This window comes from Phocoena phocoena, chromosome 4 (assembly GCF_963924675.1).
Source record: "Phocoena phocoena chromosome 4, mPhoPho1.1, whole genome shotgun sequence".
Classification (NCBI taxonomy): domain Eukaryota; kingdom Metazoa; phylum Chordata; class Mammalia; order Artiodactyla; family Phocoenidae; genus Phocoena; species Phocoena phocoena.
The window spans coordinates 10,943,818-10,959,344 of NC_089222.1; the positions used below are offsets into that span (position 1 = coordinate 10,943,818).

At 42.1% G+C, this 15,527-nt stretch overlaps 1 protein-coding gene across 1 annotated transcript in view; it reads left to right on the forward strand.

The window, feature by feature from the left end:
• TBC1D5 (TBC1 domain family member 5) overlaps positions 1-15,527 on the forward strand; it is a 343,310-nt gene that overhangs the window by 300,170 nt on the left and 27,613 nt on the right. The window lies entirely within an intron of this gene.

The window sequence follows — 15,527 nt, forward strand, 5'->3', positions numbered from 1 at the left end:
GTCCCGAGAGAGGCAGGTGTGGAGTTGGATGATTCAGCACTGGGGTCACCAACTTTCCATTCGGCCACCTCAGTGTGTTGGCTTTGTCCTCAACACGCTCCCGGTCCCGCCATTTTTCTCAAGAAGGCTGCCACAGAACCCAGCAGGTGTCCTGTCGCCCCTACCCCCTCACACGCACACAGCGTCTTCTAGGGAAGTCTGGAAGTTCCCCGGCAGGCTTTCCCTCCCGTCTCATCGGTTGGGCAGAATTAAATCCCATGCCCACTGTAAACCCAGTCAGCCAGGGGAAAGGTTTAGAGAAGTCCACGGCGGTGGGGAAAGGTGGTAGGAGCGGGTGACCAGACACTTTGATGGACCAATTATCCCTGAAGTATTAATTGCCGAAACGGTTCATCTAATCCTTCCCTAAAACATTTACGTTTGAAAAGAGCCAGTTCTGTTGTATCAGTGATGTTTTAGTTGTAGATTTTCAGGCAGCTTGAGTTGGACTGGTAGTTGGAAGAGGGAAATTGAGCAGTGGCCTTCCCAGTAGGTCAGAATTTTCCTGGCTATATGATTTTTCTCTTCAGTCAGTGATGTATACTTCCTAAGAAGGTATATTATGTGGAAAGTATTGATTATAATGGATTTTTTATGGGCTTCTGCATGGAATTGAAAACTGGCATCTAGAGTGTATCTAATTACAGGACTTTTTTCAAATAATATATAATTGTAATCTCTCACTTAATCAGTAATACTAATGATAACTGGATTAAAATACAGTCCTATTGAAAATACATTCCCATTTAAGATAGTTTATTGAAATGAATAGATATAAAATGAATTTAAGTATCAGTTTTTCTGGCTTCTTTTTTAAGTCTCACGATAGGGATTTTAATTTAAGGCCAAAATGAACTCAGATAGTTGATCCATGATATTTAGTTGTCATTTGGTGTCGTATGAATCGTGCTCACATACCAAACAAGTCTTTCTGCCAGTGTGTCAGCTCGGGGTCAGGGAAGATGGACCATATCTTTGTAGGAGTGTCCCATCCTTCTCTCTCTCTCTTCTTGCCTTACCCAGTCCACGTAATATCATTGCAAAGAAATATGAACGTCAGAGGGAACGTCATAAAGAACGCTCTGTAGTCGACAGCTTGTAGGATGACAATATTAATTTAACTTCCGTTAAACAGGTTTTATAACCAACTTTTAACATCTTTATGCATCAATAAATTTATTTTTAACCAAAACATCTGAGGAGCCTCTGAAAACAGAACGACAGGGAGTGGAATGCTGAACCTTGACTCAATGCCCATTTTAGGGCAGTGAAGATGTTGCCCTTTGGGGTTGAATGAGATGCTTATCCCCTCTTGCTGGGCCTCTTCCCCCATCATTTGTCTTCAGCCCCATAATCTCCATAAAATGCCAAGATGCCAGACCAGACCATGCTGATCACTGCCCCAGAGGCAGAAACAGTGGTTTGGGGAGAGCTCAAGTGGAGCAATTAGAAATATTTAGAATCCCTGGCCAGAAATTCCTGTGGGTTTGAATTATCCCAAGTTAAATGTGTCATTGATAGCATTTGCTTCCTTCCAATGGCCTTTCTTGAAACTTGACATTTATTTCACCTTTTAATTCCACGTTACCTTAGGGACAGTAATTTGTGCCCCGAAGTGCACATGTGCATGGCAGGGAAGGAAGTGAGGGCTTCCCATTGTCCCGTGCAGACGGCAGTCAGCCAAGGCCAGAGGCCAAACTGAGGAGACTGTTGGGTGGTCCTCCTTTTCTGCCTCCATGGCACCCCCAGCACCTCCTACCCAGCGCCGTCCTGCTTTTAAGTCTTCTACCCCTAACATCTCATCATCTATCCTTTGAAATACCTATGTTTACTTTTCCAGGATGCTGTATTTTTAATCCACTGGGCTTTACTCCCACAAAGAATGGCTTTGCTCCTGTCGTAGGAACTCTAGGCCTTCTGAGCCAAGGCGCAGGGGAATCTTTGTCAGGCGGCCTGCCCCTTGCCTTGAAACCTTCAGGCCGAGTCACGCCTTTCTGGTTGCTCCTTGTGCCAGAGCTGCTGTACCCAGAGGGTCAGTCAGAGGCCTGGGTGCCTTTTTCCTTCCCTCAGCCCTGCTATCTTCCCCCCAGTGTTTTGCTCCGAGATGCCCGTGTGTCAGGCATTCGTGGATCGGTGTGAGTACTGGGAAGCTCACGTCTCCCGCAGGGGAGAAGGGAGCAGTGACAGGCATCGCCAGTGCAGCCTGGGCACTGCTCACGAGGGCCCCCGCGGAGGGCAGGTGGGTGCCAAACCCAGCCTGGGCGAGGCTCACCAAGCAGCAAGCCTGAGTTGGGGGCCATTTCTTTCTCTGCTCAAAGGTAGTATCCATTCCCCAAGTCCTGTACCCAAAGGAGGTGACTTCTTTCCTAATTAACTTAAAAGCATGTCTGAGGTTAGTAAAGGCCCCAAGAGGGAGTTGCCATTGTTGGAAAGATTCAGAATCTTTCTGTACTGTGGCAGTGATGATTAAAAAAACATGGATGGTACCAGGAAAACCTGCTAGCAATGACACAAATAACTAATAATAAGATGAGAAAGGAAAAACAAAAATAAAATTCATTTGACCATAAAAATAATAATAAACATAATCATTGACACAGAGAGTTCACCATTCATGCTTTATTAAGCCTCTTAATAAGCATGTCTGTCATTACAAATGCGCCTGATTAACTGTCGTAACTTTATTTGATTAGATTAGTAAACTTTGCTCATATACGCTTGACCTTCGTCTGAGGTGTTTGCTTGTGAGGTACAGTTGGTCACGAGCAACTTTTTAAAATACGTGAAAAAAGCAACCACCAAGACGGCTCCCAGCGCTGACATTACAGTGTGGCCGAAGGGTTTACAAAGCCTTGACTGTATGGATCACCAGAAGGTAAGACAGTCCAGTTCCCAAGCTTCCTTTTTATCTAAGATGATGGCAAAGCCACTCCTCCTTTCCCTCAGAATCGCTACCAACTTAGTACAGTTCCGTCGATAGCCTCATCATTTCTAGTCAGCACGGCATGTTCCAAAGTTACCTAGGTCAGTTGGTAGAAACTTTAACAGCAGTAACTCAAAGCATGATGATTGTAATAAGCCAAGAACAAATTAGCTTTATATTAAATTCTAAAAAGCTATGGGCTACCTTGGAAAATGAGAGAAAAGGGTAAAGAAGTGTTTCAGCTGGAAAAGTACTTACGAAAGGGGCCACTCCTCCCCCACCCCCATCATTTACTCGTAGACCCCTGACTAGACTGATTCCTGCTTTTCTTGGTCATATTTCCCAATTGTTTTTTCACCTTTGATGTTCTTACTGTTCTGCTTTAACACTTCTTTTACCTCGTTCCTTCGTCTGGAGCATATTCCTTTGCCATTTCATTTTGTTTAAGTCTCTATTTGTATTTTTATGTATATAGTAGGGGCTAGTTATGTTTCTTGACCTTGCAGAAGTGGCCCTCTGTCAGGGATGTCCTGTTTCCCAGCAGTACGCTCCCCTTTCATCACCCAAGGACCAGGGACCAGCTGGTCCCAGGGTAGTGTCTGGCCTGCATTCGTGGACTCTGTCTGCAGGCTGCAGGATCACAGTTTTCTTGTTTCTGGTGTCTGCCCCCAGGTGGGTGAGGCTGGTCTAGAGGCTTGTGCAGGCTTCCTGGCAGGAGGAGCCAGTGCCTGCCCACTGGTGGGTGGAGCTGGTGCCTGGCCCTCTTGGGGGCAGGGCCGTGTCAAGGGGTGTGTTTAGAGGGGGCCGTGGGTTCAGGAGGACTTAGGCAGGCAGCCTGTCTGCTGATACGTAGGGCTGTGTTCCCGCCCTGTTGTTTGGCTTGAGGTGTCCCAGCACTGGAGCCCACAGGCTGTTGGGTGGAGCCAGGTCTTGGAACTAATGACCCAAGCAAGATGTCACCCTCCAGCGAGAGTCCACGAAGATGAATACTCCCCGATATATCTGCCACCAATTTTTATGCCCCCAGGTTGAGCCACAGCTGCCCCCCGCCTCCCCAGGAGACCCTCTGAGACCCTCATGTAGGTCTGGCCCAGGTTCCTGTGAAGTAACTGCTTTTGCCCTGGATCCCAGTGGGCACGAGACCTTGTGTGCGCCCTCCAAGAGTGGAGTCTCTGTTTCCCCCAGTCCTGTGGAGCTCCTGCAGTCAAGCCCCGCTGGCCTTCAAGGCCAGATGCTCCGGGGGTCCTCCTCCCGATGCGAGACCCCCAGGTAGAACTGTAAACAAGGTCATGAAAGTTTGCAACATCTACCTGAGTTCTTTCATGTGTCCCCTCTGATATCTCAAGGATTCCACTAACAGGGAAGTGGAAAGAACTGGCAAAGTGATATCATTAACCTGCCCACATACACACGTACCCCCCCACCGCACAGTCCAGAAGACGGCGGGGGTCCCAACATGCAGAATTACGCCCCAATCAGTCTAGAATAAACTCTGAGAAGTGCTGCCACATCGCTTAGCATCAGGGTGTGCTCAGTCTACACTCTAGGTAGTCTTCTGGGTCTGGAGCATATCTGTATACTCCACATGCATCTCTTACTCATCCATCATGGTATAAAGATACATATTCTGTGAAACATCAAGAACAATACTTTGGAAAATGAAATTGAAGAAAAAAAGAATGAAACCAGCAAGGAAACACTAGGTAATAATGCTAACATTTACAGAAATCTTAAATTCATCCCTAGACAACAATCAAACTTTAATCTCATCCAGCTAGACTATTAATAGCTATTTACTGCCCGGGATGAATGAATGTTAAGTTTTTTCTCAGTGTCTATAATCAAATTCACCCATCCGTAGGCTCTGTTATGACTAAACTCCATTTTGATACCCTTGATGAAAGTCTCCAAATTAGGTTTGAAGGTTGGGTCAGCACAAGATTTTTTTTTCCCCCCTCAAATAAATGAGCAGGCCTGATTCTTTTGCCAGGAACTGAGATTTAAATTTATGAGATGGACTGATCGAATGTTAAGACTGTTTCAATCCTGGACCTTGCATTTCATTCCGAAGAGAGCATCATTATTTAGGATGCTTTGAGCTGACTATAATGGAAATCCTGACTCAAACCGATTCAAAGAGTAAAGAAAATTATTAGCTCAAAAAAGTCCGAAGGGGCTTCCCTGGTGGCGCAGTGGTTGAGAGTCCGCCTGCCGATGCAGGGGACGCGGGTTCGTGCCCCGGTCTGGGAGGATCCCACATGCCGCGGAGCGGCTGGGCCCGTGGGCCATGGCCGCTGGGCCTGCGCGTCCGGAGCCTGTGCTCCGCAACGGGAGAGGCCACAACGGTGAGAGGCCCGCGTACAGCAAAAAAAAAAAAAAAAAGCTTCCCAGCTTGTTCAAATGTACAGTCAAGGTTTGGAGCTGATGATTTAGAAACTCATCAGCATCTTCAAGGGCCCCAGTTCCTTGCACCTCTCTGCCTAGCCCTGCTCAGAGCAGGCCCTTCCTCAGGTTAGAAGCAAGAAAAGGAGAGAGACCGACCGTGTCTTCCTGCGGCTCTGGATTGGGGTGGCCTCCCCTTAGGGGAGGCTCCTGGCTGCAGGACCCTCTTGCGGAGGAAGAGGTGGAGTGAACACGGGGGGCACCAGCGTCCTCGCCGCTCCCTCGCGGAGTTAGAGTTCAGTCAGCCCTGCCCCGTGCCGCCGTGATCTCCAGACCGAAGCTTTTATGCGAACAGTTACCTCTGTGGGAAAATATATCAATTTGATTGTCGTGAGTGTATTGATCTTCAAATGAACAGGCATCTTCACAACGGTCAGTTTTGCTGGAGGCAGTTTACACGTCCCCCCCAAATCACCAGGCTGTACAAGATCATTAAAAACCACCGGACTCATGGGGAAGATGGGATTGGGGAACGACATTAAAAAACTTCATCAGTGACACATGAAGTAGGAACCTAGTTGGTTTGACACATGTTAAAATGATTACGAAATAAAGAAATACTGCAATAAATATGACCCTTTACCTTGAAAAACACCTGCTACTTGGTTGGAGAAGTGAACATCGTCGGAAAGGTCGCAGCTTATGAGTTACAGTGAAGTAACGGAAGGAGAATTCTCTGGAATCTGACAGATTTGGGTTACGGGTGCAGCTTGTCACACACACCGTGAACCCAGGTCGCTGGCAGATGTGTGAGGTGTGCACATGAATGCATTCTGTGTATTCCTGCGTGTCTGGGTCCAGCTTCGCGCAGTTGTCTGCATTCACCCAGTGTTGCTTGTGGATGCAGCTGTGCATAAGCAGACATGGGGTTCACGCTGTGCTCCGTTGTTCCCTAATCCATCGATCTCGTTGGAACAAGTTCACATTTTCAAAACAAGCATCATAACAGAACTGACTCTACTCTGGGTGTGACGTGCAGCTTCTGATTTTGGTTGGGTTGGGGAAAGGAAGTTATAGAAAGATTACACTTTCTGTATTAATTTTTTGTTCCCAGTTCAGTAACTGAGTTCTCAGTTCTCGGTTCAATAACAGTACCCTGCTAATCAGAACTTTTAGAATAAGTCCATTTTGATAATGGCCACATACATCCCTAGTATTTATAACATCGGCTTTCTCGCTGTGAATGTCTGAGTCCCCATCAGAATTCTGCAGAGGCTCCTTCTTCCCCGGGGTAAATCTTGAGGCACAGCCTGCAGGGCCCTTGATACTCTCACCGTGTCCAGCATTACAGTGAGAGCCTCCCTCCAAATCCCCAGCCTTTCAGGAATGCACAGCTGTTTCGTACCTCCAGTCAAGCACGCTGTCTCACACCTCTGTGCTACTTTGCTCCACTGTCTTTTCTGACCAAAATGATTCATGTGGCCCTAAAACTCCTAGAGTTCCTTCCAGTCTCTGCCCAAGCACCTCGTGTCCCATGGAGCCTTCCCTGCCACCCTCTGGAAGCTTTAAGCACTTTCAGGAGGTAGCTGTGGTCCCACTGAAGCTACCGATTCTGGAGTCCCTCCCCTAATCTACGGAAGCAGCATCTAAAGATGAGGCATGTCCTAGGTTATCTGCAGTTGCTTCCTTTGCTTTCACTGTCTGAGAACTGCTTGTATTTAGTTATAAGGCTTTTCCAGGCACTTGTCTCTATCACAGTATCTCCTGAGCCAGATATTGTGTCTGGCACTCAGTAAATGTTTGGGAATGAATGAAGGCTGTTGAGGGTTTTTTCCTGCTGCACAAGGATTCAGACGCATTAGGCTTTCCTCTGGCCTATTCTAGAACCTGAAAAGTCACCTCATTTCCCAGTGGCATTCACCAACCACATAAGAAAAATAGCAAGAGTTGTTGGTATCTAGTGAAAATGGGGTTTATATAAATTAGTTTAAGGGACAAAAAATTTTTAAGTGTGATAGGTATATAAATAAACCAGTAATTTAGAGAATTATTTCCTTCTCACATTTTTTTTTTTTATTCCAGAAGTCTCAGAACTGGTAATGTTTGTGTTAATCAAAGCTGTTCCAACACTTGGTTTCCTTTTACCAATTATAACTTAAAGTACTTCGTAAAGCATGCGTGATCCTCAACTTGGATTTTTGTAGGGTGCCATTTTTTGTTTGTCTCTAATGGGACATCAGGGGGTCAGTAGCCCAGAGCATTGTGGTACAGGGGTGCACATTTCATCCTCACACAGGTCAATTAGCCTTGCCGTAAAGAAGCAGTGTTGGCTGAGGCCCTTCTGTCTGGGTCAGCCATTGTGCAGACGCCTACTTTGGTGCCAGAAACAGCAAGGGAGAGCACGCAGATGGTTCTGCCCAGACAGCAACTCCACGAGAAGGCCGGCCGGAGGCCTCCGTGCTGGCTGGGTGGTTTCATCAGTTGGTCTGATCACGTGTAAGTGGAGAGGGGAAAACCCTTGATAAATAAAGTAACATCTGTGCTAATAGGCATGGTGGAGGAGAGAACCATTCTGGTTTACAAAAGATCGGTCAGGTTGCCTAATTATAAAAATACAACATGAAGGCGATAGCCTAAAAGCCCAAAAGATGGGGACATTCCCCACAAATGCCATTTAGTTAGCCTGTCAAACACAATCCCTTCTAGGAGAGAGCCTTTTTTTTTTCCAGTTAAAATGTTCAGAAGACCGGCAATTGCCTTAACAACTGAGCTTAACATTTCTATACCTTTTGAATTTTTAAAGGCTAGGAAGTTCCTAAGACAAACCATACGCATACGATGATTTTTTTAAAAGAGCAGTAACAGGATTTTTGCAAATAGAAGGTTTATAACTATGCGAGTAAGGTTTTATTCTTCCACTGATTATACCTGTGTGAGGTTGTCCTAGTTAAAGATTTTATTTTAATTTCCAGTATGTTTTTTCAGGACTGTACGTTTATTCCGTTTACTTTAAAATCTATAGTACATGATCCAGTTATTTGTCACTATTCTTTTCTATTTACTCTATTTATTGTGTTTTTGTAAACAACCTCTAGAAAGGCAAAGTTAGATTAAAATAGCTCATAATGTTGAAATGGTAATAGACAGAAAAGCATATTTCTAAATGCTCAATGTATTTAACAGTTATTACTTTTTATGATTATTATTAAAATATCTTCAGAAAATCAGGGATGAATTTAAATACCATAGATAATGACATGCTCTACCATTTTCTTTTTATTGCATTTACATTTGAAAAGCATCCTTTATTCTTGGATATACTTAAACACAGCCTCTGTTTATTGAAAGTTACAGAAGAGAGCATGCATAACCCCCCAAAATTAATTTATATTGGGCTTTAAAATAAGTACTTGTGCAAAAACAGAAATATAGATCAATGGAACAGGATAGAAAGCCCAGAGATAACCCTGCACACATGTGGTCACCTTATCTTTGATAAAGGAGGCAAGAATGTACAATGGAGAAAAGACAGCCTCTTCAATAAGTGGTGCTGGGAAAACTGGACAGGTACATGTAAAAGAATGAACTCAGAACACTCCCTAACACTGTATACAAAAATAAACTCAAAATGGATTAAACACCTAAATGTAAGGCCAGACACTATCAAACTCTTAGAGTAAAACATAGGCAGAACACTCTATGACATAAATCACACACAGCAAGATCCTTTTTGACCCAACTCCTAGAGAAATGGAAATAAAAACAAAAATAAACAAATGGGACCTAATGAAACTTAAAAAGCTTTTGCACAGCAAAGGAAACCATGAACAAGATGAAAAGACAGCCCTCAGAATGGGAGAAAATATTTGCAAACGAAGCAAGTGACAAAGGATTAATCTCCAAAATATACAAGCAGCTCATGCAGCTCAATATCAGAAAAACAAACAACCCAATCCAGAAATGGGCAGAAGACCTAACTAGACATTTCTCCAAAGATGATATACAGATTGCCAACAAACACATGAAAGAATACTCAACATCACTAATCATTAGAGAAATGCAAATCAAAACTGCTATGAGGTATCACCTCACACCAGTCACAATGGCCATCATCAAGAAATCTATAAACAATAAATGCTGGAGAGGGTGTGGAGATAAGGGAACTCTCTTGTACTGTTGGTGGGAATGTAAATTGATACAGCCACTATGGAGAACAGTATGGAGATTCCTTAAAAAACTAAAAATAGAATTACCATATGACCCAGCAATCCCACTACTGGGCATGTACCCTGAGAAAACCATAATTCTAAAAGAGTCATGTGCCCCAACGTTCACTGCAGCACTATTTACAATAGCCAGGACATGGAAGCAATCTAAGTGTACATCGACAGATGAATGGATAAAGAAGATGTGGCACATATATACAGTGGAATATTACTCAGCCATAAAAAGAAACGAAATTGAGTTATTTGTAGTGAGGTGGATGGATCTAGAGTCTGTCATACAGAGTGAAGTAAGTCAGAAAGAGAAAACAAATACCGTATGCTAACACATATATATGGAATCTAAAAAAAAAAAAAAAACGGTTCTGAAGAACCTAGGGGCAGGACAGGAATAAAGACGCAGATGCAGAGAATGGACTTGAGGACACGGGGAGGGGGAAGGGTAAGCTGGGACGAAGTGAGAGAGTGGCATGGACTTATATACACTACCAAATGTGAAATAGATAGCTAGGGGGAAGCAACCGCATAGCACAGGGAGATCAGCTCTGTGCTTTGTGACCACCTAGAGTGGTGGGAGGGAGACGCAAGAGGGAGGAGATATGGGGATATATGTATACGTATAGCTGATTCACTTTGTTATACAGCAGAAGCTAACACACCATTGTAAAGCAATTATACTCCAATAAAGATGTTAAAATAAATTTTAAAAATAAGTGCTTGTACTTACAGTAGAATAAATTGACCCCAAACCGTGTAAGAATTAGTTCTGAATAGAACAGTGAAGCCACTCTGGACAGAACTGGCATAGGGGACATTGGAAAGCTGTCTTGGGAGCCTGTCACCCTGCTTCTCCTCCCTGCATCCTACTCCATGTTGAGAAGAGGCCTCTTGTACTGTTAGCAAATAGGCATCTAACTATGCAGCCATCTGTTAAAACCGCCTTAGAGCAGGGAAATAGTAAAGTGCTTCACAACCTTCCCAGAGAGGTTGGCAGCTGTATTCAGAAGTAAGACTAAATCCTTACCATTCAGAGTGTGGTCCATGGACCAGCTGTGTAGTCATCCCCTGGGAGCTTGTTAGAAGTACTGACTCTCAGGCCCCACCTCAGGCCTGCTAAATTAGACATTCTCCAGGTGATTTTCATGCATATTAAAGATTGAAAAGAATTAGTCTGAGTAAGGTTAACGGAATACCAAATCAGAAATGAGATTTCCTATAGATAAAGCCAGCTCTAGATACATCCTAATGTGAACATGTTCTCCTAGTGGGTGATGGGTAAGTGCTTTCCATGCGTGAACTCTGCTCTTAGGACATTTTGCATGTATTAGCTCCTTTAACCCTCAAAAGACTCTGTGAGGTCAGTTCTGTAATTATTGCCCATTTTACAGATGAGAGTACTGAAGCACAGGGAGGCTGTGTTTAACTCTCTCCTGCAAAAAAAATGTTACTAGTCATGCCTGGACAATCGGTAATTTCTGCCTTATCAGAGCCCAGAAAAATAAAATGGGGTAAGAAACTAAGAACTTTTTTTTACTTCCTCAGTAAAAATTATGAGAGGAAGTTGAATAAGAAGAAACTTCTTTCTCTAAATTTTGTGAGCTTCACATGTTCTACTTGTAAATTGTTGTTTATAAACAATCCGTTTCCCTGTCCCACCCACGGCAAGCGCATGACTGGAGTTAATTATTTTAACTGCCCACATCTGACTTCAAAAGGATATTTGGAACACTGCCACATGGAAACCAATGAAGTGAATGTGGATTTATTATGTAATTGGCCAACTTGAGGGATTTGCTAAAAGACAATACAGCAAATGTTTGCATGGAAAAATAAGTTTCTCCCTCTATTTCATGTGGCGGCCCTGTCCTGCAGCTCTTCGTGGGCTGCTGCTGGGGAACAGGTTCAGATGGTCCCTGTTAGTGATCAAATGAGGGAGAGTGATTAGAGAGCCCGGCTGGCAGAAGCCTGGCCCACGCCTCACCTGGCCACGCTTATTTTAGGGCAGGCCATTTTTAACTTTATAAGAAGGCAGTATTCTTTTTTTTATTTTGGTAAAATGGACATAAAATCTGCCATCTTCATCATTGTTAAGTGTACAGTTCAGTGGTATTAAATTCTTTCATTGTGTTGTGCGTCCATCTCCGTAACTCAGCCTATCCTGTAAATTTGAAACTACACGTTAAACAATAACCCTCGCCTCCCTCGCCACCCTTCCTTTGGCAACCACCATTCTACTTTCTGTCTTTATGATTTTGACTACTCTAAGCATCTCATATAAATGGTACTGTATGTAAATACCATACAGTATTTGTATTTTTGTGAGTAGCTTAGCATGTTTTCAAGGTTCATCCACGTTGTAGCATATGTCAGGATTTCCTTCCTTTTTCAGGCTGAATAATATTCCACTGTAGGTACTTACCACATTTTGCTTATCCATCCATCTGTCAGTGGACACTTGAATTACTTCCACATTTTAGCTATTATGAATAATGCTTCGGTGACCATGGGTGTATAAATATCTCTTTGAGACTCCCCTTTCAGTTACTTTGGGTATATACCCAGAAGTGGAATTTCTGGATCATTCGGTAATTCCATTTCTAATTTTTGAGAAACATTTATACTGTTTTCCACATCAGCCTATACCATTTTACATTCCTACCAGCAGTGTACAAGGGTTCCAATTTCTCCACATCCGTACCAACATTTGTTATTATTTGCTTTTTGGATAGTAGCCATCCTAATAGGTATGAGGTAGTATCTCATTATGGTTTTGATTTGCCTCTCCCTGATGATTAGTGATGTTGAGCATCTTTTCATGTGCTTGTTGGCCATTTGTATATCTTTTTTGAAAAAATATCTATTCAAGTCCTTTACCCATTTTTTAATCAGGTTGGGTTTTTTTTTTTCGTTGATATTGAGTTTTAAGAGTTCTCTATATATTCTGTGTATTAATCCCTTATCAGACATATGATTTGCAAATATTTTCTCTCATTCTATGGGCTGCCTTTTTACTGTGTTGAGCACAAAAGCACAATTTTTTTGATTTTTTGTGCACAGTTTTTTGATGCACAGAAAAATTTTTGATGCACAAAATTTTTGTAATTTTCATGAAGTCCAGTTTTTCTACCTTTTCTCTTGATGCCTGTGCGTTTGGTGTCATATCTAAGAAATCATTGCCAAATTTAATGTCATGAAGTTTTGCTCTGTTTTCTTCTAAGTGTTTTATAGTTTTATGTCTTACATTTAGGTCTTTGATCCATTTTGAGTTAATTATTTGTTTATGGTGAGAGATAAGGGTCCAACTCAATTCTTTTGCGAATGGATATCCAGTTTTCCCAGCACCATTTATTGAAAATACTGTCCTTTCTCACATTGAATTGTCTTGGCACCCTTGCAAAAATTATTTGACCCTATATGTGAGAGTTTATTTCTGGTTCTTTATTCTGTTCTATTGATCTATATGTCTGTCTTTTTGCCAGTACCATGCTGTTTTGATTACTGTAATTCTGTAGTAAGTTTTGAAGTCAGGAAGTGTAAGTCCTCCAGATTTGTTCTTCTTCAAGATTGTTTTGACTACTCAGAGTCCCTTGAGATTCCATATGAATTTTAGGCTGAATTTTTCTCTTTCTGAAAAAATGTCATTGGGATTTTGATAGAGGTTGCATTGACTCTGTAGATCATTTTGGATAGTATTGACATTCTAACAATGTTAAGTCTTCTAATCCATGACCTTGGAATTTTATTTCTTCTTAATTTCTTTCAGCGGTTTTTATGATTTTCTACATATAAGATTATGTCATTTTAAAACAGAGAGTTTTATTTCTTCCTTTCCAATTTGAATGCTTTTTATTTCTCTTTCTTGTGTAATTGCTCTGGTTGGAACTTCCAGTGTTGAATAGAAGTTGTGAAGGTGGAACATCCTTGTTTTTTCTACTCCCGATCTTAGAGGAAAAGCTTTCAGTCTTTCATCATTGAATATGATGTTTGCTGTGGTATTTTTCATGTATGGTTTTTATTATGTTGAAGTACTTTCCTTTCACTAGTTAATTGAATGATTTTATCATGAAAGGCTGTTGAATTTTTTTAAATGCTTTTTCTGCACCAATTGACATGATCGTTGTTTTTTTCTCATTTTGTTAATGTGGTGTTGTTCACACTTTCATATGTTGAACCATCCTTGCGTCCTAGGGATAAATATATACATATTTATTTATTTATTATATGTATGTATATATATATTCTTTTTTAGGTTCTTTTCCCTTATAGGTTATTACAAAATATTAAGTATCTAAATGTCCTAGTCTTTAATGTCTGGCTCCCCAAAGGGGAGAAAGAGAAAAATGAAGTGGGCCATAAAGGGTGCAGGCTGTTTAAATTCACTGGAAGTCACTTCATCTGGAGAGGGAGAAGTTTGCAATAATGGAAGGAGGTGTGACAATGCCCGCCCTCCTCTTTGTCTGCACCTCTGTGATCAGAAACAGCAATCAGTGATCAGCACAGATCCCTGATATTTGAAGGGCAGGGTCCTTTTTGCCCACTCTGGCTCCCACAAGCTGCATGCAAGCTGCTCTAAGAACAAGGGCACAGCTGCCTGCCACAGGACTAGGGGGTGGGGTAGCCCCCAGGTAGCTCGTATTGTGCTAAGAGCTGAAATGGACCAAAATTAACTACGATCTACCCTCCCTGCCTTCCCCGGGAAGTGGACAGTCTTCAGTAGACTCCAGCATTCCAAAATAGTTACATCAGGCAGATTCTGCTGGTGCAATTATTGAATAGGTGGGGAGACAGATTTCTGGTGTTTCCTACTAACCCAGGGCAGTATTCCTTAATGTAGTTGTTTTATTCAGCTTGCTGGAGGAAAATAAAGTATGAAAATTCATAAAGTACTGTCAAGTTTAGGTTTTAGCACCTTTGTTCTAGGCTATAACAGGCCGGAAGGAGCATCACCCCATTATAGCATGACATGGGGAGGAGGGAGGGGCCTCTGTGCTTGTTACAAAAACCCATCCTGTGAGGAAGGACACCTCTGGTGTCCACGGTGGTATGCGTCTCAGTGCTGGGACATAGCACTGCTTCAGTGGCTGAGAAAAAAAAAGTCCGCTTGTGTAAGTTCTGCTCCGAGCTAGCCACCTAGCCATATTAAAATTTATTTATAAAAATAAGGCGTTGAAATATATTATCTCTAAAGGAAATTCCAGCACTGAAATGGTATGAGTTGCTAAATACCTTAAGCTTTGAGTTTCAGTTCAAAATTTCTAAAGGCCTTTTTCATTTACATTTAACATGTTTGTTTACATCCTGTCTGAAAATAGGAACTGTTTTATTTACTGGGGAAATGTGATAACCATCTTTCCATTTTTGTGTCTTTAAGAATCACATTCTTTCTAGGCAACCCCGGAAGATCCAGTGATGTTCCCACTTTAAGTGCAGAGAAAGGAGCCATTCCCCTGAAAATGCTGCTCAGGGCTTGCATATTGTACATTGGACAAAATATTATAGTCATTTACTTTTTCACAAATTATTTCATTTAAGTTATTCTTACTGCTTAGTGTTGTTTAGGGAACAGATTTGTTTAGACTACAGGGTTGCTTATAGTTTGGGAATCGGTTTTGGTAATTTAAAAATATTAATATTTCCTTTTTCTCCTTAGTAATCACCTTTTACTTTTCTGTCTTATTTTCTCTCTATTATGTTATTTGAATAATAATTTGATTTGATGATTACAAAAGTATGATCTGATTTCACTGTAGAAAATCCAGAAAAAATCAGAGGGAAAATGACCTACAATCGCACCGTTTGGAGAATAACCAATATAAACAGTTTGCTGAATGTCTTTCCGCTTTTTTCCAAAAACAGAATCATTCTTTACCTACTACTTTCCTGGTCAGTATATATGTTATTGTTAAATGTTCTCCTGTGAGAACGTTTAATTTCAAGTTGCATAATATTCTGTGCATCAC